The 20,831-nt window shown below is 42.5% G+C and overlaps 8 non-coding genes across 8 annotated transcripts; all 8 read left to right on the top strand.

Moving 5' to 3' along the window:
* Positions 1-1,003: 1,003 nt before the first annotated feature.
* Positions 1,004-1,194, top strand: LOC141227186 (U2 spliceosomal RNA). Its single transcript, XR_012294283.1, has one exon. It is a non-coding gene; the product is annotated as a U2 spliceosomal RNA (small nuclear RNA).
* Positions 1,195-7,584: 6,390 nt separating this feature from the next.
* LOC141227227 (U2 spliceosomal RNA) lies at positions 7,585-7,779 on the top strand. The gene has a single exon (XR_012294317.1). It is a non-coding gene; the product is annotated as a U2 spliceosomal RNA (small nuclear RNA).
* A 1,115-nt stretch (positions 7,780-8,894) lies between these two features.
* LOC141227174 (U2 spliceosomal RNA) lies at positions 8,895-9,085 on the top strand. Its single transcript, XR_012294272.1, has one exon. It is a non-coding gene; the product is annotated as a U2 spliceosomal RNA (small nuclear RNA).
* A 1,115-nt stretch (positions 9,086-10,200) lies between these two features.
* Positions 10,201-10,391, top strand: LOC141227163 (U2 spliceosomal RNA). Its single transcript, XR_012294261.1, has one exon. It is a non-coding gene; the product is annotated as a U2 spliceosomal RNA (small nuclear RNA).
* A 1,115-nt stretch (positions 10,392-11,506) lies between these two features.
* LOC141227152 (U2 spliceosomal RNA) lies at positions 11,507-11,697 on the top strand. The gene has a single exon (XR_012294254.1). It is a non-coding gene; the product is annotated as a U2 spliceosomal RNA (small nuclear RNA).
* A 1,115-nt stretch (positions 11,698-12,812) lies between these two features.
* On the top strand, positions 12,813-13,003 carry LOC141227139 (U2 spliceosomal RNA). Its single transcript, XR_012294245.1, has one exon. It is a non-coding gene; the product is annotated as a U2 spliceosomal RNA (small nuclear RNA).
* Positions 13,004-19,101: 6,098 nt separating this feature from the next.
* On the top strand, positions 19,102-19,291 carry LOC141227184 (U2 spliceosomal RNA). Its single transcript, XR_012294281.1, has one exon. It is a non-coding gene; the product is annotated as a U2 spliceosomal RNA (small nuclear RNA).
* A 1,115-nt stretch (positions 19,292-20,406) lies between these two features.
* LOC141227127 (U2 spliceosomal RNA) lies at positions 20,407-20,597 on the top strand. Its single transcript, XR_012294234.1, has one exon. It is a non-coding gene; the product is annotated as a U2 spliceosomal RNA (small nuclear RNA).
* Positions 20,598-20,831: the final 234 nt, after the last annotated feature.

Genomic DNA, 20,831 nt, shown 5'->3' with positions numbered 1-20,831 from the left:
TGGATTTTTCATGTTCAAAGTTGCAGAAGCCAGATTACAAGCTCATTTTGGTTCAACTTCAGCAACTGTGCATTGCATTGCCATGTAATGTGATGCAATGCCATCTTTCTAGCTCTCCCTTTTTACTTCCTTTTGGATAAACAGACATATTAGGCAAGCATTTTGGAGCTTTCACCTAAATAACTACAGGTGGTGAGATAAGCTGCACAATATAATTGACCTTTCAGTATATTGTTGCACACACACCATCTATTTAGCAAATGCCCTTGTTATCAACAGCAGCCTTTTAAACTCACCTGAGCTAACAGGTATGTGCGCTGGTTACTCTGCTGCGCTTAAAATTTCTTTTTTGGTTTGCTACAATGCCTTTTCTGAAACGTTGTCTCCTTCTGCTGGAACACTGACTTCTTTCATTTAATGCCTGCAGACTATAAAAGAGAACCCAACCCAAAAAGTTTGGTTGATTAGTCTGTGGCATTCTGTTAAACTGTTGCTTATGGCGGTCTCTGTGAGCTTCTCAGCGACATTCAGCCAGCCAGGTATCCTGCCTGCAGTAGATGGAATGTGGCAATGGAACGCTGGCTGCGCGTGTCATAATAGGCTCTGAGCCTTTATATACCTGTGCACAGCAGCAGCCACCTTCAGTCTGCTGCTGGACAGCCAGCAGCAGCAGCAGCAGGAGAGGTATGTAATCAGGAGCCCTCCTGCTAAGGGTAGACAGCTGCTCGTTCCACCCCACCCCCCGCCTTAATTGGTTCTCCTCCCTTCCAACGGTGTTGAGGCGGGTGGGAACAGCAGGGGGTGAAGGTGCTGTGTTTAAAGAGGTGGAGTTATGCAGATCTAAAACGCGTGGATTGCAGCAGCAGCAAGCCGAAAAGTGCAGGCATGTAAGGGATCTAGAGGTTGACAACATGTCTTCTTAACGGGAGTCCAGGAGCTCATCTCCACAAATGGACTTTTCAGGATCCTTGGGTGGCTCCGTAGTTTGAAACCAATTCTGGTTATCGCTTCTCGGCCTTTTGGCTAAGATCAAGTGTAGTATCTGTTCTTATCAGTTTAATATCTGATACGTCCCCTATCTGGGGACCATATATTAAATGGATTTTTAGAACAGGGAGATGGAAAAAGAGCTTGCTCTGTCCACTCCACGCATTGACCTGGTATTGCAGTATCTCCAGGACCGGTGCACCCCTTCTTTAATGCAGTTTCTAAAATCAGAAAGAATTGAATTCAATGTTTTTTGTTCATTTTGCTTGTTTGTCGGATTTTGGGATGGACTCTTTGGCTTTGCTTTTCTTCTCCTCATTGGATTTTTCATGTTCAAAGTTGCAGAAGCCAGATTACAAGCTCATTTTGGTTCAACTTCAGCAACTGTGCATTGCATTGCCATGTAATGTGATGCAATGCTATCTTTCTAGCTCTCCCTTTTTACTTCCTTTTGGATAAACAGACATATTAGGCAAGCATTTTGGAGCTTTCACCTAAATAACTACAGGTGGTGAGATAAGCTGCACAATATAATTGACCTTTCAGTATATTGTTGCACACACACCATCTATTTAGCAAATGCCCTTGTTATCAACAGCAGCCTTTTAAACTCACCTGAGCTAACAGGTATGTGCGCTGGTTACTCTGCTGCGCTTAAAATTTCTTTTTTGGTTTGCTACAATGCCTTTTCTGAAACGTTGTCTCCTTCTGCTGGAACACTGACTTCTTTCATTTAATGCCTGCAGACTATAAAAGAGAACCCAACCCAAAAAGTTTGGTTGATTAGTCTGTGGCATTCTGTTAAACTGTTGCTTATGGCGGTCTCTGTGAGCTTCTCAGCGACATTCAGCCAGCCAGGTATCCTGCCTGCAGTAGATGGAATGTGGCAATGGAACGCTGGCTGCGCGTGTCATAATAGGCTCTGAGCCTTTATATACCTGTGCACAGCAGCAGCCACCTTCAGTCTGCTGCTGGACAGCCAGCAGCAGCAGCAGCAGGAGAGGTATGTAATCAGGAGCCCTCCTGCTAAGGGTAGACAGCTGCTCGTTCCACCCCACCCCCCGCCTTAATTGGTTCTCCTCCCTTCCAACGGTGTTGAGGCGGGTGGGAACAGCAGGGGGTGAAGGTGCTGTGTTTAAAGAGGTGGAGTTATGCAGATCTAAAACGCGTGGATTGCAGCAGCAGCAAGCCGAAAAGTGCAGGCATGTAAGGGATCTAGAGGTTGACAACATGTCTTCTTAACGGGAGTCCAGGAGCTCATCTCCACAAATGGACTTTTCAGGATCCTTGGGTGGCTCCGTAGTTTGAAACCAATTCTGGTTATCGCTTCTCGGCCTTTTGGCTAAGATCAAGTGCTTTATTGCAGGAGATTGTGGTTGAAGGGCACTCGGGTACCCCTCTCCTTGGCCTGGCAGGATCGTCCACTTTGGTGGACTTAACCTGCTTGCTGCTATTAGGGAGAGGGCTTAGTCCCAGGGTAACGAGTTGCGATCCCCCAGCTTCCAGGTGTTTTTCGCTGCAAGAACACTGGGAGCGCAGATTGCAAGCGGCTGCAACTTGCAACCTTGTTGCGTTTTTCCATGGAGGTTGACCCTAACCTCGTGCCTCTTTATGCGAGGCTAAAAAACTCTATCCGAGTTCACTTCACGGCGGGTGGCTCGGATATGAGGAAATTAGGGTATGTAGTCCAGGACGTGCTCAGGAACCTTCTTGGCGTACAAAGGAATGAAATTCTCTCCATCCAGGATTATCCCAGAAGAGGTGACTATGACATCACATTCACCGGAGAAGGTATTTTTAGAGATGTACTAGAAAAGTTAAAAAAAGTTGAAAATAGTCCTGTTTTGAAAGGGATACAAATTGTTGAGCACGTCCTGGATGAGGTAAGACTGGTTATTGTAAAAATATTTTCGCCCTTTGTTTCTGCTCCAGAAGTAATGTCATTTCTAGCAATTTATTTTAAAAGTGTTAAATGTATTGGGAAGATATTAAACGAATATAACATATGGACATCTAAGTGGAAATTCCTTGTGAAGTGTACAAGAGATCCAAATACACCAGGTGGTATACGGCTCCCCCCTGCCCGTTTCAAAATTGGGCAAACAAATGGGGATTTCTTCTTTTCTGGGATGCCAGTATATTGCAGAAATTGTGGGCGCTATGGTCATTCAAAAGAAAACTGTCATGTATCATGTAGAAATTGTGCTAGTGAAGAACATGAGACAAAAGAATGCCCTAAGGAAAAGAATTGCAGTTTTTGCCAGACTCCAGGTCACTTTTATTTTTCTTGCCCTCACAGATTTCGGGAAGATGAGCAAAAGGGGAAGTCCAAGACGTCCGATCAAGGACCAAAAGATCAGACCACCCCTCAGGAGGAGGAACAACAACCTGGAGCCTCTGGAGACAATAAGGGCGTACCAAATAGTGAAGTGTCTCCAGAGTCTATGACAGGTAAAATACCAAATCCCAAAACCTGGCTGCAGGACCTGCGGGAGTCCAAAAGGAGGGCTGAGAAGGAGCAGAAGGGCACTACTGGTAAGGTCAAAAGGGACCGGCAAAAGGCCGACACAGAAGCCCATGCCCAGTCTGGGTCTCCTAGTGCTGAGGGCGCTGAGTGGATAAAGGTGGGTCCTAAGAAAAAGAAAAAGGGTGGTTCGGAGGAGGCAGCAGGAGGTGAACAGATGGACACTTCTCCAGAAGGGGACGTGGACGCTGGACCCTCAGGGGTTTCGGTCTCCGCTGCTACAGGTGGGGACCGGGATCTTGCTGCCTCTGAAGAGTCAGAGGCTCTGCCTTGTGCGCAACCTCCTCCTATAGGACGACCTTCTACAGGTCAAACAGGGGCGGCGGAACCCCTCGGGGACCCACCTGATGAGGAACTGCATGGCCAGCCAATGGAGACCCAGCGGGTTCTGCCAGCCAGCCCTCCGAGCTATGCCAGTGTAGCGTCGGGTTTATATAAATGTGGTAATCTTTCCTCCTCCACGGAGACTCTCGTGACGATACTATCAGATGAGGAGGGAGGCGTAAGCCCAGTGGTCTGATCAGGTTCATCGGACAGGTAAATCCGTTGCTCTTAGTTACCTAAGTAAAATTTCTACATTTTCTAATGATGGCTGAACTGAAAGGTATTTCCCTCAACGTGAGAGGCATAAAATCTAACACGAGAAGAACTGCTCTTTTTAATTTTTTTACGTGTTTTACTGCATCTGTATTTTTTCTGCAAGAATGTAATATCCCACATGAAATGTCATATCAAAAATATAAAGATGAGTGGAAGTGTGGGCCATCTGTCTGGTCCGGATCGAATGCTGCAGGATCAGCGGGTGTAGCCATACTTTTTAAAGGGAACGTTTTAATTGATTTTATTCAGGAAATTTTACCAGGTCGTATTTTATTAGTGAAAGCTTTTATTGATGGTATTAGATGGCAGTTTTTAAATTTTTATGGATCCCCAGAGAAAAATGAAAGAGCCGAAATGCTTGATCTTTTACCATTATTTATTAATAACTCTGAACCTTTTATCTTAGCAGGGGATTTTAATTGTGTTTTTAAAGGTGAAAACCGGCGCTCCAGCTCTGTAAGCAGGAACTACGATAAAACCTCAGGTATGCTACATGATATAGTCAAAGATGCTAAATTGATAGACATATATAAAGAGTGTCATAGTGACAGCACAGAGGACGCCGGTTTCACTTGGAGCAATGCTAATTGTAGCTCTAGGATTGATTTTATTTTTGGTTCAGATAAAACAATACCTGCCAAATGTGAAGTTTTAACTAATATATTTTCAGACCATAAACTTTTATCCTTTACCATAAAAGTAAATGACAACAAAAAATGTGGTAAGAAAAGCTGGAAAATGAATGTATCCCTTTTAACCGACCCGCAGATTTTATCAGATTTTATTGAGTTTTATAGGAAATGTAGAAAAGGGAAAAAAACAAATGAGACTATGAGTGTATGGTGGGATAGAATGAAAGTAAAAATAAAAGACTTTTTTATTAAAAAGAGTATATGTAGAGCCAAAGAAAATTATGAAGAATATAGAATTTTAAATACCCGCCTACAAACATTATTTAAGCTCAGAGACAATGGGATAGATGTACAACTTGATATTTCAAACTTAAAAGAAGAGATTTCAAAATGGCTAGAACAAAAAGGAAAAGAGATCATTTTTCGTTCTAGAGTACAACATATAGAAGAAAATGAAAAGTGTTCCAGATATTTTTTTAGGAAAAATAAAAAAGAAAAAGTGATAATTGACCATATAGATGGTGAGAATAATATAAAAAATATGCTGGGTAAAGTTTAGGTTTTTTTTTCTAATCTATTTAATGGAAAAAATATAGATAATAAATTAATGGATGATTCGCTGCAAGGACTAACAGCTGTTTTAGATCCCGCATCCCAAGAGTTTTTATCCCAAGTTTTAATGGAACAAGAAGTGTTAAAAACTATTAAAAGTTTTAAAACTGGAAAGGTCCCTGGTCCTGATGGCATCCCAATAGAATTTTATGTATGTTTTTATGATATTTTAAAAGATGATTTGTTTTATTTGTTTACTGAGGTTTTTAATAATAAGGTTTTATTAAATTCCTGGAAGAAAGGTGAAGTCTCCCTCCTATACAAAAAAGGCGATAAATCAAAATTAGAAAACTGGAGACCAATAACACTTTTAAATTGTGACTATAAAATAATGGCTAAAATTTGTGCAAATCGTCTAAAAGAAGTCATCAGCAAAGTTATTCATTCTAATCAAGTGTGTGGGGTGCCGGGGCGCAGTATATGGGACAATCTGAATTTAGTGAAAGACTGTATTGAGGATGTGAAAGACAGAAAGGGGAAAATGGCGATTTTATCTATTGATTTTGAAAAAGCATTTGACCGTGTCTCACACTTTTATCTTTTTAAAGTTTTAGAGAAAATGGGCATACCAGAAGGGTTTTTACTATCGCTTAAAGCATTTTACAAGGATTGTACAAGTAAGATTTTAGTGAATGGTTTTAAGACACAAGAGGTATTTTTACGGTCAGGGGTGAAACAGGGATGCCCTCTGTCCCCCCTACTGTTTATCTGTGCACTGGAACCAATGTTATGTGCAATACGCCAAAATAAACAGATATGCGGTGTCCCTCTGCCTGGAAGCGGTGGTTTGGAGGCCAAGGTTGTAGGCTACATGGATGACGTGGCGGTCTTGTGTACAGATGCACCATCACTTACGGCCACTCTCCATCAAGTGCAATCCTTTTGTCTAGCTTCTGGTTTTAAAATCAATTTTAATAAGTGTAACATTTTAAGTGTTGGGGGGATGATTTTACGTGATGTACCAATTAATGTCTCCGAATCCATTTCCATTTTAGGTATATCATTCACTGAAAATAATGATGGTTATAATAGTTGGGAAACAGTTACACAGAAAGTAAATACGAAAATATGTATGTGGAACATGAGGAGACTTACAATGGAAGGTAAAGTATTGGTTTTAAAGATGGTGATTTTACCTCTTTTATTGTATCTTAGCATGGTTTTCCCCCCGCCTGTTAATGTTTTAAAAAAGATAACCAAAACCTGTTTTACCTTCTTTTGAAACTCAAAAATGGAAAAGCTGAAAAGAGAAATCGTGATGAAATCAAAAGTAAAAGGTGGTAAAGATTTTCCAGATTTTAATAGGTTTCTTTTAATCCATCTGTTCGTTTACTGTTTTAATGCCCTTTTTAAGAATCACTATTGGTCCTTTTTTATGCGTTTTAATACAGGATTTTTTATGAGAAAGTTTGGATGGTATGAAGTTAATATATCTGTGCCCCATGCTTTTAATTTGTCGACGCATTATGAGATTTTAAGGAAAATAGTGTCCGATTTTAATTTAGGGACTAAGAAAATAGAGGAATTAAGAAATAGTAAGAAACTAATTAAAGAAATACGTAAAAGTGAGGAAATATGTAATGTTGACAGATATGATGATGACAAATCTATGTCTATCTGGAAAATGATTAACGTTTTTTATCTTTTTAATGAACAGAGAGATCTGGCTTGGAGTTGCATGCACCGCTGTCTTCCTTGCCGGGCATTCCAATACAGAAGAGGATTTGTGAGGTCTGCCATCTGCCCAAGAGCCGGATGCCAAGACGAGGAAACGGTGGAACATCTATTATGGACATGTAATTTTGCAAAGGATTTCTGGAGAAGACTGCTCCCCCTACTGGAAAGGGTGGCAGACCTCAAGGACTTTACATATAAAACTGTGCTATACGGACTTATGGAATGCCCCACAATGGACCAGTACACAATGGCTTGGAAGACAGTGAACTGCGCCAAGTCATCTCTCTGGAAAGCGCGCAACATTGCTATTTTTAAACAAGATGTTTTATCAGTGAATGATGTTTTAAGTTTATGTTTATGTGAAATGTATACTTATTATTTAATTGACAAAAAGAAGAATGTACATATTTCCAAAAAATGGCTTGTTGACCAATGGAACCTAATTATTTAAAATCTTTGTATTTTTTTGTTTTGTAAATTTCATTTGTCTTTTAACGTTTGGTATTTGTGTAATTATGCTTGTAATTTGTTAAAGTTTTAATAAACGGTTTTATCCCTCTGCAGGGGATAGCCAAATTAAAAAAAAAAAAAAAATCTGTTCTTATCAGTTTAATATCTGATACGTCCCCTATCTGGGGACCATATATTAAATGGATTTTTAGAACAGGGAGATGTAAAAAGAGCTTGCTCTGTCCACTCCACGCATTGACCTGGTATTGCAGTATCTCCAGGACCGGTGCACCCCTTCTTTAATGCAGTTTCTAAAATCAGAAAGAATTGAATTCAATGTTTTTTGTTCATTTTGCTTGTTTGTCGGATTTTGGGATGGACTCTTTGGCTTTGCTTTTCTTCTCCTCATTGGATTTTTCATGTTCAAAGTTGCAGAAGCCAGATTACAAGCTCATTTTGGTTCAACTTCAGCAACTGTGCATTGCATTGCCATGTAATGTGATGCAATGCTATCTTTCTAGCTCTCCCTTTTTACTTCCTTTTGGATAAACAGACATATTAGGCAAGCATTTTGGAGCTTTCACCTAAATAACTACAGGTGGTGAGATAAGCTGCACAATATAATTGACCTTTCAGTATATTGTTGCACACACACCATCTATTTAGCAAATGCCCTTGTTATCAACAGCAGCCTTTTAAACTCACCTGAGCTAACAGGTATGTGCGCTGGTTACTCTGCTGCACTTAAAATTTCTTTTTTGGTTTGCTACAATGCCTTTTCTGAAACGTTGTCTCCTTCTGCTGGAACACTGACTTCTTTCATTTAATGCCTGCAGACTATAAAAGAGAACCCAACCCAAAAAGTTTGGTTGATTAGTCTGTGGCATTCTGTTAAACTGTTGCTTATGGCGGTCTCTGTGAGCTTCTCAGCGACATTCAGCCAGCCAGGTATCCTGCCTGCAGTAGATGGAATGTGGCAATGGAACGCTGGCTGCGCGTGTCATAATAGGCTCTGAGCCTTTATATACCTGTGCACAGCAGCAGCCACCTTCAGTCTGCTGCTGGACAGCCAGCAGCAGCAACAGCAGGAGAGGTATGTAATCAGGAGCCCTCCTGCTAAGGGTAGACAGCTGCTCGTTCCACCCCACCCCCCGCCTTAATTGGTTCTCCTCCCTTCCAACGGTGTTGAGGCGGGTGGGAACAGCAGGGGGTGAAGGTGCTGTGTTTAAAGAGGTGGAGTTATGCAGATCTAAAACGCGTGGATTGCAGCAGCAGCAAGCCGAAAAGTGCAGGCATGTAAGGGATCTAGAGGTTGACAACATGTCTTCTTAACGGGAGTCCAGGAGCTCATCTCCACAAATGGACTTTTCAGGATCCTTGGGTGGCTCCGTAGTTTGAAACCAATTCTGGTTATCGCTTCTCGGCCTTTTGGCTAAGATCAAGTGTAGTATCTGTTCTTATCAGTTTAATATCTGATACGTCCCCTATCTGGGGACCATATATTAAATGGATTTTTAGAACAGGGAGATGGAAAAAGAGCTTGCTCTGTCCACTCCACGCATTGACCTGGTATTGCAGTATCTCCAGGACCGGTGCACCCCTTCTTTAATGCAGTTTCTAAAATCAGAAAGAATTGAATGCAATGTTTTTTGTTCATTTTGCTTGTTTGTCGGATTTTGGGATGGACTCTTTGGCTTTGCTTTTCTTCTCCTCATTGGATTTTTCATGTTCAAAGTTGCAGAAGCCAGATTACAAGCTCATTTTGGTTCAACTTCAGCAACTGTGCATTGCATTGCCATGTAATGTGATGCAATGCTATCTTTCTAGCTCTCCCTTTTTACTTCCTTTTTAATAAACAGACATATTAGGCAAGCATTTTGGAGCTTTCACCTAAATAACTACAGGTGTTGACATAAGCTGCACAATATAATTGACCTTTCAGTATATTGTTGCACACACACCATCTATTTAGCAAATGCCCTTGTTATCAACAGCAGCCTTTTAAACTCACCTGAGCTAACAGGTATGTGCGCTGGTTACTCTGCTGCGCTTAAAATTTCTTTTTTGGTTTGCTACAATGCCTTTTCTGAAACGTTGTCTCCTTCTGCTGGAACACTGACTTCTTTCATTTAATGCCTGCAGACTATAAAAGAGAACCCAACCCAAAAAGTTTGGTTGATTAGTCTGTGGCATTCTGTTAAACTGTTGCTTATGGCGGTCTCTGTGAGCTTCTCAGCGACATTCAGCCAGCCAGGTATCCTGCCTGCAGTAGATGGAATGTGGCAATGGAACGCTGGCTGCGCGTGTCATAATAGGCTCTGAGCCTTTATATACCTGTGCACAGCAGCAGCCACCTTCAGTCTGCTGCTGGACAGCCAGCAGCAGCAGCAGCAGGAGAGGTATGTAATCAGGAGCCCTCCTGCTAAGGGTAGACAGCTGCTCGTTCCACCCCACCCCCCGCCTTAATTGGTTCTCCTCCCTCCCAACGGTGTTGAGGCGGGTGGGAACAGCAGGGGGTGAAGGTGCTGTGTTTAAAGAGGTGGAGTTATGCAGATCTAAAACGCGTGGATTGCAGCAGCAGCAAGCCGAAAAGTGCAGGCATGTAAGGGATCTAGAGGTTGACAACATGTCTTCTTAACGGGAGTCCAGGAGCTCATCTCCACAAATGGACTTTTCAGGATCCTTGGGTGGCTCCGTAGTTTGAAACCAATTCTGGTTATCGCTTCTCGGCCTTTTGGCTAAGATCAAGTGTAGTATCTGTTCTTATCAGTTTAATATCTGATACGTCCCCTATCTGGGGACCATATATTAAATGGATTTTTAGAACAGGGAGATGGAAAAAGAGCTTGCTCTGTCCACTCCACGCATTGACCTGGTATTGCAGTATCTCCAGGACCGGTGCACCCCTTCTTTAATGCAGTTTCTAAAATCAGAAAGAATTGAATTCAATGTTTTTTGTTCATTTTGCTTGTTTGTCGGATTTTGGGATGGACTCTTTGGCTTTGCTTTTCTTCTCCTCATTGGATTTTTCATGTTCAAAGTTGCAGAAGCCAGATTACAAGCTCATTTTGGTTCAACTTCAGCAACTGTGCATTGCATTGCCATGTAATGTGATGCAATGCTATCTTTCTAGCTCTCCCTTTTTACTTCCTTTTGGATAAACAGACATATTAGGCAAGCATTTTGGAGCTTTCACCTAAATAACTACAGGTGGTGAGATAAACTGCACAATATAATTGACCTTTCAGTATATTGTTGCACACACACCATCTATTTAGCAAATGCCCTTGTTATCAACAGCAGCCTTTTAAACTCACCTGAGCTAACAGGTATGTGCGCTGGTTACTCTGCTGCGCTTAAAATTTCTTTTTTGGTTTGCTACAATGCCTTTTCTGAAACGTTGTCTCCTTCTGCTGGAACACTGACTTCTTTCATTTAATGCCTGCAGACTATAAAAGAGAACCCAACCCAAAAAGTTTGGTTGATTAGTCTGTGGCATTCTGTTAAACTGTTGCTTATGGCGGTCTCTGTGAGCTTCTCAGCGACATTCAGCCAGCCAGGTATCCTGCCTGCAGTAGATGGAATGTGGCAATGGAACGCTGGCTGCGCGTGTCATAATAGGCTCTGAGCCTTTATATACCTGTGCACAGCAGCAGCCACCTTCAGTCTGCTGCTGGACAGCCAGCAGCAGCAGCAGCAGGAGAGGTATGTAATCAGGAGCCCTCCTGCTAAGGGTAGACAGCTGCTCGTTCCACCCCACCCCCCGCCTTAATTGGTTCTCCTCCCTTCCAACGGTGTTGAGGCGGGTGGGAACAGCAGGGGGTGAAGGTGCTGTGTTTAAAGAGGTGGAGTTATGCAGATCTAAAACGCGTGGATTGCAGCAGCAGCAAGCCGAAAAGTGCAGGCATGTAAGGGATCTAGAGGTTGACAACATGTCTTCTTAACGGGAGTCCAGGAGCTCATCTCCACAAATGGACTTTTCAGGATCCTTGGGTGGCTCCGTAGTTTGAAACCAATTCTGGTTATCGCTTCTCGGCCTTTTGGCTAAGATCAAGTGTAGTATCTGTTCTTATCAGTTTAATATCTGATACGTCCCCTATCTGGGGACCATATATTAAATGGATTTTTAGAACAGGGAGATGGAAAAAGAGCTTGCTCTGTCCACTCCACGCATTGACCTGGTATTGCAGTATCTCCAGGACCGGTGCACCCCTTCTTTAATGCAGTTTCTAAAATCAGAAAGAATTGAATTCAATGTTTTTTGTTCATTTTGCTTGTTTGTCGGATTTTGGGATGGACTCTTTGGCTTTGCTTTTCTTCTCCTCATTGGATTTTTCATGTTCAAAGTTGCAGAAGCCAGATTACAAGCTCATTTTGGTTCAACTTCAGCAACTGTGCATTGCATTGCCATGTAATGTGATGCAATGCTATCTTTCTAGCTCTCCCTTTTTACTTCCTTTTGGATAAACAGACATATTAGGCAAGCATTTTGGAGCTTTCACCTAAATAACTACAGGTGGTGAGATAAGCTGCACAATATAATTGACCTTTCAGTTTATTGTTGCACACACACCATCTATTTAGCAAATGCCCTTGTTATCAACAGCAGCCTTTTAAACTCACCTGAGCTAACAGGTATGTGCGCTGGTTACTCTGCTGCGCTTAAAATTTCTTTTTTGGTTTGCTACAATGCCTTTTCTGAAACGTTGTCTCCTTCTGCTGGAACACTGACTTCTTTCATTTAATGCCTGCAGACTATAAAAGAGAACCCAACCCAAAAAGTTTGGTTGATTAGTCTGTGGCATTCTGTTAAACTGTTGCTTATGGCGGTCTCTGTGAGCTTCTCAGCGACATTCAGCCAGCCAGGTATCCTGCCTGCAATAGATGGAATGTGGCAATGGAACGCTGGCTGCGCGTGTCATAATAGGCTCTGAGCCTTTATATACCTGTGCACAGCAGCAGCCACCTTCAGTCTGCTGCTGGACAGCCAGCAGCAGCAGCAGCAGGAGAGGTATGTAATCAGGAGCCCTCCTGCTAAGGGTAGACAGCTGCTCGTTCCACCCCACCCCCCGCCTTAATTGGTTCTCCTCCCTTCCAACGGTGTTGAGGCGGGTGGGAACAGCAGGGGGTGAAGGTGCTGTGTTTAAAGAGGTGGAGTTATGCAGATCTAAAACGCGTGGATTGCAGCAGCAGCAAGCCGAAAAGTGCAGGCATGTAAGGGATCTAGAGGTTGACAACATGTCTTCTTAACGGGAGTCCAGGAGCTCATCTCCACAAATGGACTTTTCAGGATCCTTGGGTGGCTCCGTAGTTTGAAACCAATTCTGGTTATCGCTTCTCGGCCTTTTGGCTAAGATCAAGTGTAGTATCTGTTCTTATCAGTTTAATATCTGATACGTCCCCTATCTGGGGACCATATATTAAATGGATTTTTAGAACAGGGAGATGGAAAAAGAGCTTGCTCTGTCCACTCCACGCATTGACCTGGTATTGCAGTATCTCCAGGACCGGTGCACCCCTTCTTTAATGCAGTTTCTAAAATCAGAAAGAATTGAATTCAATGTTTTTTGTTCATTTTGCTTGTTTGTCGGATTTTGGGATGGACTCTTTGGCTTTGCTTTTCTTCTCCTCATTGGATTTTTCATGTTCAAAGTTGCAGAAGCCAGATTACAAGCTCATTTTGGTTCAACTTCAGCAACTGTGCATTGCATTGCCATGTAATGTGATGCAATGCTATCTTTCTAGCTCTCCCTTTTTACTTCCTTTTGGATAAACAGACATATTAGGCAAGCATTTTGGAGCTTTCACCTAAATAACTACAGGTGGTGAGATAAGCTGCACAATATAATTGACCTTTCAGTATATTGTTGCACACACACCATCTATTTAGCAAATGCCCTTGTTATCAACAGCAGCCTTTTAAACTCACCTGAGCTAACAGGTATGTGCGCTGGTTACTCTGCTGCGCTTAAAATTTCTTTTTTGGTTTGCTACAATGCCTTTTCTGAAACGTTGTCTCCTTCTGCTGGAACACTGACTTCTTTCATTTAATGCCTGCAGACTATAAAAGAGAACCCAACCCAAAAAGTTTGGTTGATTAGTCTGTGGCATTCTGTTAAACTGTTGCTTATGGCGGTCTCTGTGAGCTTCTCAGCGACATTCAGCCAGCCAGGTATCCTGCCTGCAGTAGATGGAATGTGGCAATGGAACGCTGGCTGCGCATGTCATAATAGGCTCTGAGCCTTTATATACCTGTGCACAGCAGCAGCCACCTTCAGTCTGCTGCTGGACAGCCAGCAGCAGCAGCAGGAGAGGTATGTAATCAGGAGCCCTCCTGCTAAGGGTAGACAGCTGCTCGTTCCACCCCACCCCCCGCCTTAATTGGTTCTCCTCCCTTCCAACGGTGTTGAGGCGGGTGGGAACAGCAGGGGGTGAAGGTGCTGTGTTTAAAGAGGTGGAGTTATGCAGATCTAAAACGCGTGGATTGCAGCAGCAGCAAGCCGAAAAGTGCAGGCATGTAAGGGATCTAGAGGTTGACAACATGTCTTCTTAACGGGAGTCCAGGAGCTCATCTCCACAAATGGACTTTTCAGGATCCTTGGGTGGCTCCGTAGTTTGAAACCAATTCTGGTTATCGCTTCTCGGCCTTTTGGCTTAGATCTTTTATCTGGTCAGAAGGATCCTATAGTGTCTCCCCCTCGGCCTTGCAGCATCGCCACTTAGGTGGCTTAAGCTGCCTGCTGCTATTGGGGGGGGTCCAGAGGAAACGAGAGGTGATAATGGGCGTCAAGATTCGCTATGCCGGGACCGATGATATTCGGTTCAAAAATGCTTTTCGCATTGATATTGAGGAGTCGAAGAGGAATTTCTTTAACCTGCGGTTCTTGGTGGAAGTCGTCATCTTCAAGATTTTGAATGTTGGTCGTGGAGACATCATTTGCCTACAGGAGTTCCCAAAGAATGGCCGGTACGTTTTAGTCCTTGATCGTATGGCAGCTTGCCAGAATCTTTTCAAGACTCTAAAGGATCAGCAAGCCTTGGATCATCCGGCTCTTGATGGGCTTACATTCACGGTATTGTATACTAAGGGGGAAGTGCCAGTTGTTGTGTTTATGCACAACCCCCTTGTGGATGTGGAGGACATTACTAGATTCCTGAACCTTCATTGCAGCTATGTGTCCTACTCACACAAGGTGAGGAATGAGGTGGGCTTGTGGACTGGCAAACACAAGTTTTTTGTTCGGTTCCAGGAGGACCCCCAGGGACCTGGGGGTATCCACTACCCTCCCCTCAGTTTTGCCATCGGGAGGGATAGAGGGTATATGTTTTTTCCTGGTGCTCCGCGTTTTTGCAGGAAGTGTAAATCCTTTGGACACTACCAAGAGGACTGCACGGTGGAGAAGTTTTGTGGGAAATGCAATAAAGAGGGTCATCTGGCAATGGAGTGTACTAACTCCATGGTTTGTAATGCATGTGGCGAGGAGGGACACGCTTTCAAGGACTGTCCCCATCGTTCCAGGTCATATGCAGAGGCCGTGTCCCCACGTCCTACTACTGCCGCCACTATTGGTGAGGCGATCGAGGCAGTAAGGGACTTCATGGAAGAGATGGAGCAAGCACCCGATCCTGCTGGTGGAAGCGCTGTTGAGATAGAGCCTGCAGATATGTCAATTCTGCTTGATATGAGTGGTGAGGGAGAAGTGAGCGGTTCACTCTCCACAACGCCGGTGTTGGCTTTGGAAAGCTCAGAGGCAATTCATGAAGGTGGTGGTGGCCAGGGTGACTTCACCGGGGCTGTGGTGAGGCCCCCTGATGAGGACTCTGATGTGTCTTCTGCAAAGAAGTTCCGGCCAGATTTTTCACCTGCCAGTATTGGGAGCATCAGCCCCTTAAGTGATAGGAGCTATCCCGAGAGCTACAGTGCCTCTCCTAGGAGGTCTTTTTTGGAGGAGGGGGCCAGCATTCTCTGCTTAACATCAGGAATCGAGTTTCAAGACGAGAAAGGTTGACTCTTCGGTGGGGGGTATGTTCTTTTTTACCGAATATGGTTAAAAAATGGGCTCCAACGTGGGCTGTAGTGTACTGTCAATAAATGTAAGGCTTATAAAATCTAAGCCTAGAAGATTGGCTATACTGGAAGAACTAAAAAATCTTGGAGCAAATATTTACTGTCTGCAAGAGTGCGGAATTGAAGAGTCACCTCCTGAAAAGGACTGGGTATATGGGCATAGTATTTGGTCAGGTTCAATGACAAACAAAAATGATGGTGTGGGGATTTTGTTGGGGAATAGGGATTTAAGTTTTGAAAATTATATGGTGGTGGAGCCAGGTCGTTGTATAATGGCAGTGGTTAAGGGGAGAGGGTGGAGGGTGAAAATTGTTAACGTGTATTGTCCAATTAACAAAGGGGATAGGTTAGCACTATTAGAGAAAATACGTTTATTTTTGCCTGGAAGGATTCCAATATTATTAGTTGGTGATTTCAATTGTGTTTCTGAAGGGGAAATTGATGTCACGGGTAAGGTCCTTAATCAAATTACATCTGATTTTTCTTTTTTAGATGCAGCGGAATTTTTGAGTAAGCCACCACCGGCCACATATAGAGCTGATAGGGGAGGAATAGTGTCCAGGATTGACCGCATGCTGTATACAAATAGAGGTTTGGTGTGTAAATTTTTTAAACAGCATGTTTTTTCTTTCACAGACCATGAATGTTTGTGGGGTATGTTTGAAGGTGATAAAAAAATGGTGCATGGTGTTGGGGTATGGAAGCTAAATGTTAGGTTGTTAGAGGATGTTAGGGTTATGAGAGACTTCGAAAGTAAGTATGAATGGTGGAGGTCTAGGAAAAATAATTTTGTGGATGTGACTGTATGGTGGGATTGGGTGAAAGTGGAAATTAAGAATTTTTTTAGGAGGTGGGGTTATAAAAAAGCAGCAATTGAAAGAGGCAGATTTAAAGATTTAAATATGAGGATTGAGTGGTTACATAAAATGAGTATGAAAGGAATTGATGTTAGTGATCAACTCAGAGGAGCGAGAGATGAGATGAAGCGTGTTTTGGAAAAGCGTGGGAAGGAAATTATTTTTAGGACGAGAGTTGAGCATTTGGATATGGATGAGAAGTGTACGAGGTACTTTTTTAAAAAAATGTGCAGTAAAAAAGATGAGTTGGATGAGGTTGTAAATGATAATGGTATGACTGTGGTTGGAAGGGAAGTGTTGGATGAGGTACATAGTTTCTATAGTAGTTTATTTGAGTCTAAATGGGTGGATGGGGGTTTGAAAGAGCATGTGTTAGGTATGTTGGAGAGTCAGCTTGAATCAGGGGAACGTGAGTGTTTGAGTGAGGATATTGTTTTTGATGAGGTTAAAAAGGCGGTGGATGGTGCGAAAAAGAATAAAACACCTGGGAAAGATGGGTTGCCTGTGGAGTTTTATGTAAAAGCATGGGATGTGATTGGTGTTGATTTTGTGGAGGTATGTCAATATATGTGGATGAATGGTGTACTTTGTAATTCCATGAAAGAAGGAGTAGTTGTTTTACTATATAAGAAGGGTGAGAAAAAGAATTTGCGTAATTGGAGGCCGATTACATTACTCAATGCAGATTATAAAGTCTTTAGCAAAATTCTGGCTAACCGTATGCGTGGGGTGATTGGAAGTGTGGTTGGTGATGATCAAGTGTGCGCGGTGCCAGGTAGGTGTATGACTGATAACCTCTTGTTGTTGAGAGACGTAATTGGAGATTGTATGTTTAGGAAGGGGAAATGTATGGTTTTTTGTGTGGATTTTGAGAAAGCTTTTGATAGAGTGTCGCATGCGTTTATGTTTGAGGTGTTAGTTAGGATGGGTTTTCCTAGTGTTTTTGTGAATGCCATAAGGTGTTTGTATGATGGTGTGGTGAGTGAAGTGTTAGTGAATGGATGTTTGAGTGAGAAGGTGTGCATAAAATCAGGGGTCAGGCAGGGGTGTCCGTTGTCCCCTGTCCTGTTTATAAGTGTGATTGAGCCCCTGTTGTGCATGATTCGGAAAGAGAAAGTGATGAATGGTCTTCTGATCCCAGGGAGTGGTGGAAAGACTGTAAAGGTAATGGGGTATATGGATGATGTTGTTGTGGTGAGTGATAATATGGCTGCTATGAATCGAGCAAGGTTGCTTTTAGATTTCTTTTGTGGTGCATCTGGTTTTAGGGTGAATTGGGGGAAGTGTAGCTTTAAGTGTTTCGGGGATTCGAGTGTTAGGATGGATGGTGTGATATGTGAAGAAGGTGCTATTAAGGTTTTGGGGGTGTGGTTTAACAAAGATCTGAAAGGGAATGAGAGTTGGGATGAATGCGGTAAGAGGATTGAACAGAAGTTAAATTTTTGGAGGTTACGGGACTTGACATTGTCAGGCAAAGTCCTTATTATTAAGTCAGTGATTCTTCCTATGTTACTTTTTGTGTCAGTGGTTTTTCCAGCCCCTTATAGGGGTTTTAGGCGGATTGAGAAGCTAATTTTTACGTTTTATTGGGGAAGTAAGATGGAAAAACTTAAAAGGGAATATTTGTGTAAGTTACGTGAACATGGGGGAATGGATTTCCCAAATTTTGAATTTTGTCTTGGTTTAAATTATATTAAAACGGTGGTTGTTCTGTTAGGTAGGGATAACAAGACGGCTTTTATGATTAAATATATGGCTGGATGGATGTTGTTTGGGTTGAAATGGATGAGAAGGGATGCAAGAGTGCCTGTTTCGTTTAAATGTCCAGTGTGGTATGAGTTTGTTGAAAAATTTGTTGTCAAGCATGATTTGTTGGATGTTCCTATGGGTGATTTCAAAGTGATAAGGAATGTAAGGAGAAGGATGCGTGTTAGAGAGTTTGAATGTAACATTAGGGGCTTGAGATCGAGTGAAGCGTTGTGTGTATGGAGGAACCTGAGTATAAAAGGAATATCGAATAGGCAGCGTGATATCGTATGGATGAGTTTGCATGAGATTTTGCCTGTGAGAGAGGTACAGAAGAGGAGGGATCTGATTAGAACAGAGGTATGTCCGAGGGATGGATGTGGGGCGAGTGAAACTGTTATGCATTTGGTTTGGAATTGTGATTATGCTCAGAGTGTTTGGAAGGGAGTGGGTGGTTTATGCAAGGAACTAGCGGGCGTGAATTTTATAAATTGGAGAGTGGTAATGTTTGGGATGGGTGCAAGTAGCCGGGTGAAAGAGAGATTGTTGTGGTTGATAATGGCATGTGTAATAGAAAGTCTGTGGGACGTTAGGAATTTGTGTTTATTTAAAAGGAAAATAATCTCAGTTAATAATTGTGTTAGGATGGTTTTGTCAAGGTTATACATAGTTTATTTATGGGACAGCCGTGGCGGTGGTGGCTCTGATTCAGAAGGTTTTTGGAAAGTAAAAAAATGGAGGTCACTGGTAAAGTACCAGTAAGTCCTTGTTTAAGTGTTGTGATCTGTCTTTTTTTATGATAATGGTATGTTTTATAGTTTTTTTGTCCATTCAAAAGGTATTACAACTGTTTCAGTATAAAGTTATAAATATGAAATAAAGAAAGTACCATTATGATGTAAGACTGGGCAACGTAGTATGAGTTTTTATACTATTGATTGTTGCTTGAAAAATTTTACTGAATGGTATAAAAAAAAAAAAAAAATCTGTTCTTATCAGTTTAATATCTGATACGTCCCCTATCTGGGGACCATATATTAAATGGATTTTTAGAACAGGGAGATGGAAAAAGAGCTTGCTCTGTCCACTCCACGCATTGACCTGGTATTGCAGTATCTCCAGGACCGGTGCACCCCTTCTTTAATGCAGTTTCTAAAATCAGAAAGAATTGAATTCAATGTTTTTTGTTCATTTTGCTTGTTTGTCGGATTTTGGGATGGACTCTTTGGCTTTGCTTTTCTTCTCCTCATTGGATTTTTCATGTTCAAAGTTGCAGAAGCCAGATTACAAGCTCATTTTGGTTCAACTTCAGCAACTGTGCATTGCATTGCCATGTAATGTGATGCAATGCTATCTTTCTAGCTCTCCCTTTTTACTTCCTTTTGGATAAACAGACATATTAGGCAAGCATTTTGGAGCTTTCACCTAAATAACTACAGGTGGTGAGATAAGCTGCACAATATAATTGACCTTTCAGTATATTGTTGCACACACACCATCTATTTAGCAAATGCCCTTGTTATCAACAGCAGCCTTTTAAACTCACCTGAGCTAACAGGTATGTGCGCTGGTTACTCTGCTGCGCTTAAAATTTCTTTTTTGGTTTGCTACAATGCCTTTTCTGAAACGTTGTCTCCTTCTGCTGGAACACTGACTTCTTTCATTTAATGCCTGCAGACTATAAAAGAGAACCCAACCCAAAAAGTTTGGTTGATTAGTCTGTGGCATTCTGTTAAACTGTTGCTTATGGCGGTCTCTGTGAGCTTCTCAGCGACATTCAGCCAGCCAGGTATCCTGCCTGCAGTAGATGGAATGTGGCAATGGAACGCTGGCTGCGCGTGTCATAATAGGCTCTGAGCCTTTATATACCTGTGCACAGCAGCAGCCACCTTCAGTCTGCTGCTGGACAGCCAGCAGCAGCAGCAGCAGGAGAGGTATGTAATCAGGAGCCCTCCTGCTAAGGGTAGACAGCTGCTCATTCCACCCCACCCCCCGCCTTAATTGGTTCTCCTCCCTTCCAACGGTGTTGAGGCGGGTGGGAACAGCAGGGGGTGAAGGTGCTGTGTTTAAAGAGGTGGAGTTATGCAGATCTAAAACGCGTGGATTGCAGCAGCAGCAAGCCGAAAAGTGCAGGCATGTAAGGGATCTAGAGGTTGACAACATGTCTTCTTAACGGGAGTCCAGGAGCTCATCTCCACAAATGGACTTTTCAGGATCCTTGGGTGGCTCCGTAGTTTGAAACCAATTCTGGTTATCGCTTCTCGGCCTTTTGGCTAAGATCAAGTGTAGTATCTGTTCTTATCAGTTTAATATCTGATACGTCCCCTATCTGGGGACCATATATTAAATGGATTTTTAGAACAGGGAGATGGAAAAAGAGCTTGCTCTGTCCACTCCACGCATTGACCTGGTATTGCAGTATCTCCAGGACCGGTGCACCCCTTCTTTAATGCAGTTTCTAAAATCAGAAAGAATTGAATTCAATGTTTTTTGTTCATTTTGCTTGTTTGTCGGATTTTGGGATGGACTCTTTGGCTTTGCTTTTCTTCTCCTCATTGGATTTTTCATGTTCAAAGTTGCAGAAGCCAGATTACAAGCTCATTTTGGTTCAACTTCAGCAACTGTGCATTGCATTGCCATGTAATGTGATGCAATGCTATCTTTCTAGCTCTCCCTTT

The sequence above is a fragment of the Phyllobates terribilis genome, unplaced genomic scaffold (assembly GCF_046119375.1).
Source record: "Phyllobates terribilis strain yellow unplaced genomic scaffold, ASM4611937v1 Scaffold_416__1_contigs__length_1633014, whole genome shotgun sequence".
In the NCBI taxonomy this organism is placed as follows: Eukaryota; Metazoa; Chordata; class Amphibia; order Anura; family Dendrobatidae; genus Phyllobates; species Phyllobates terribilis.
This window is presented reverse-complemented; position numbering and strand designations above follow the sequence as displayed.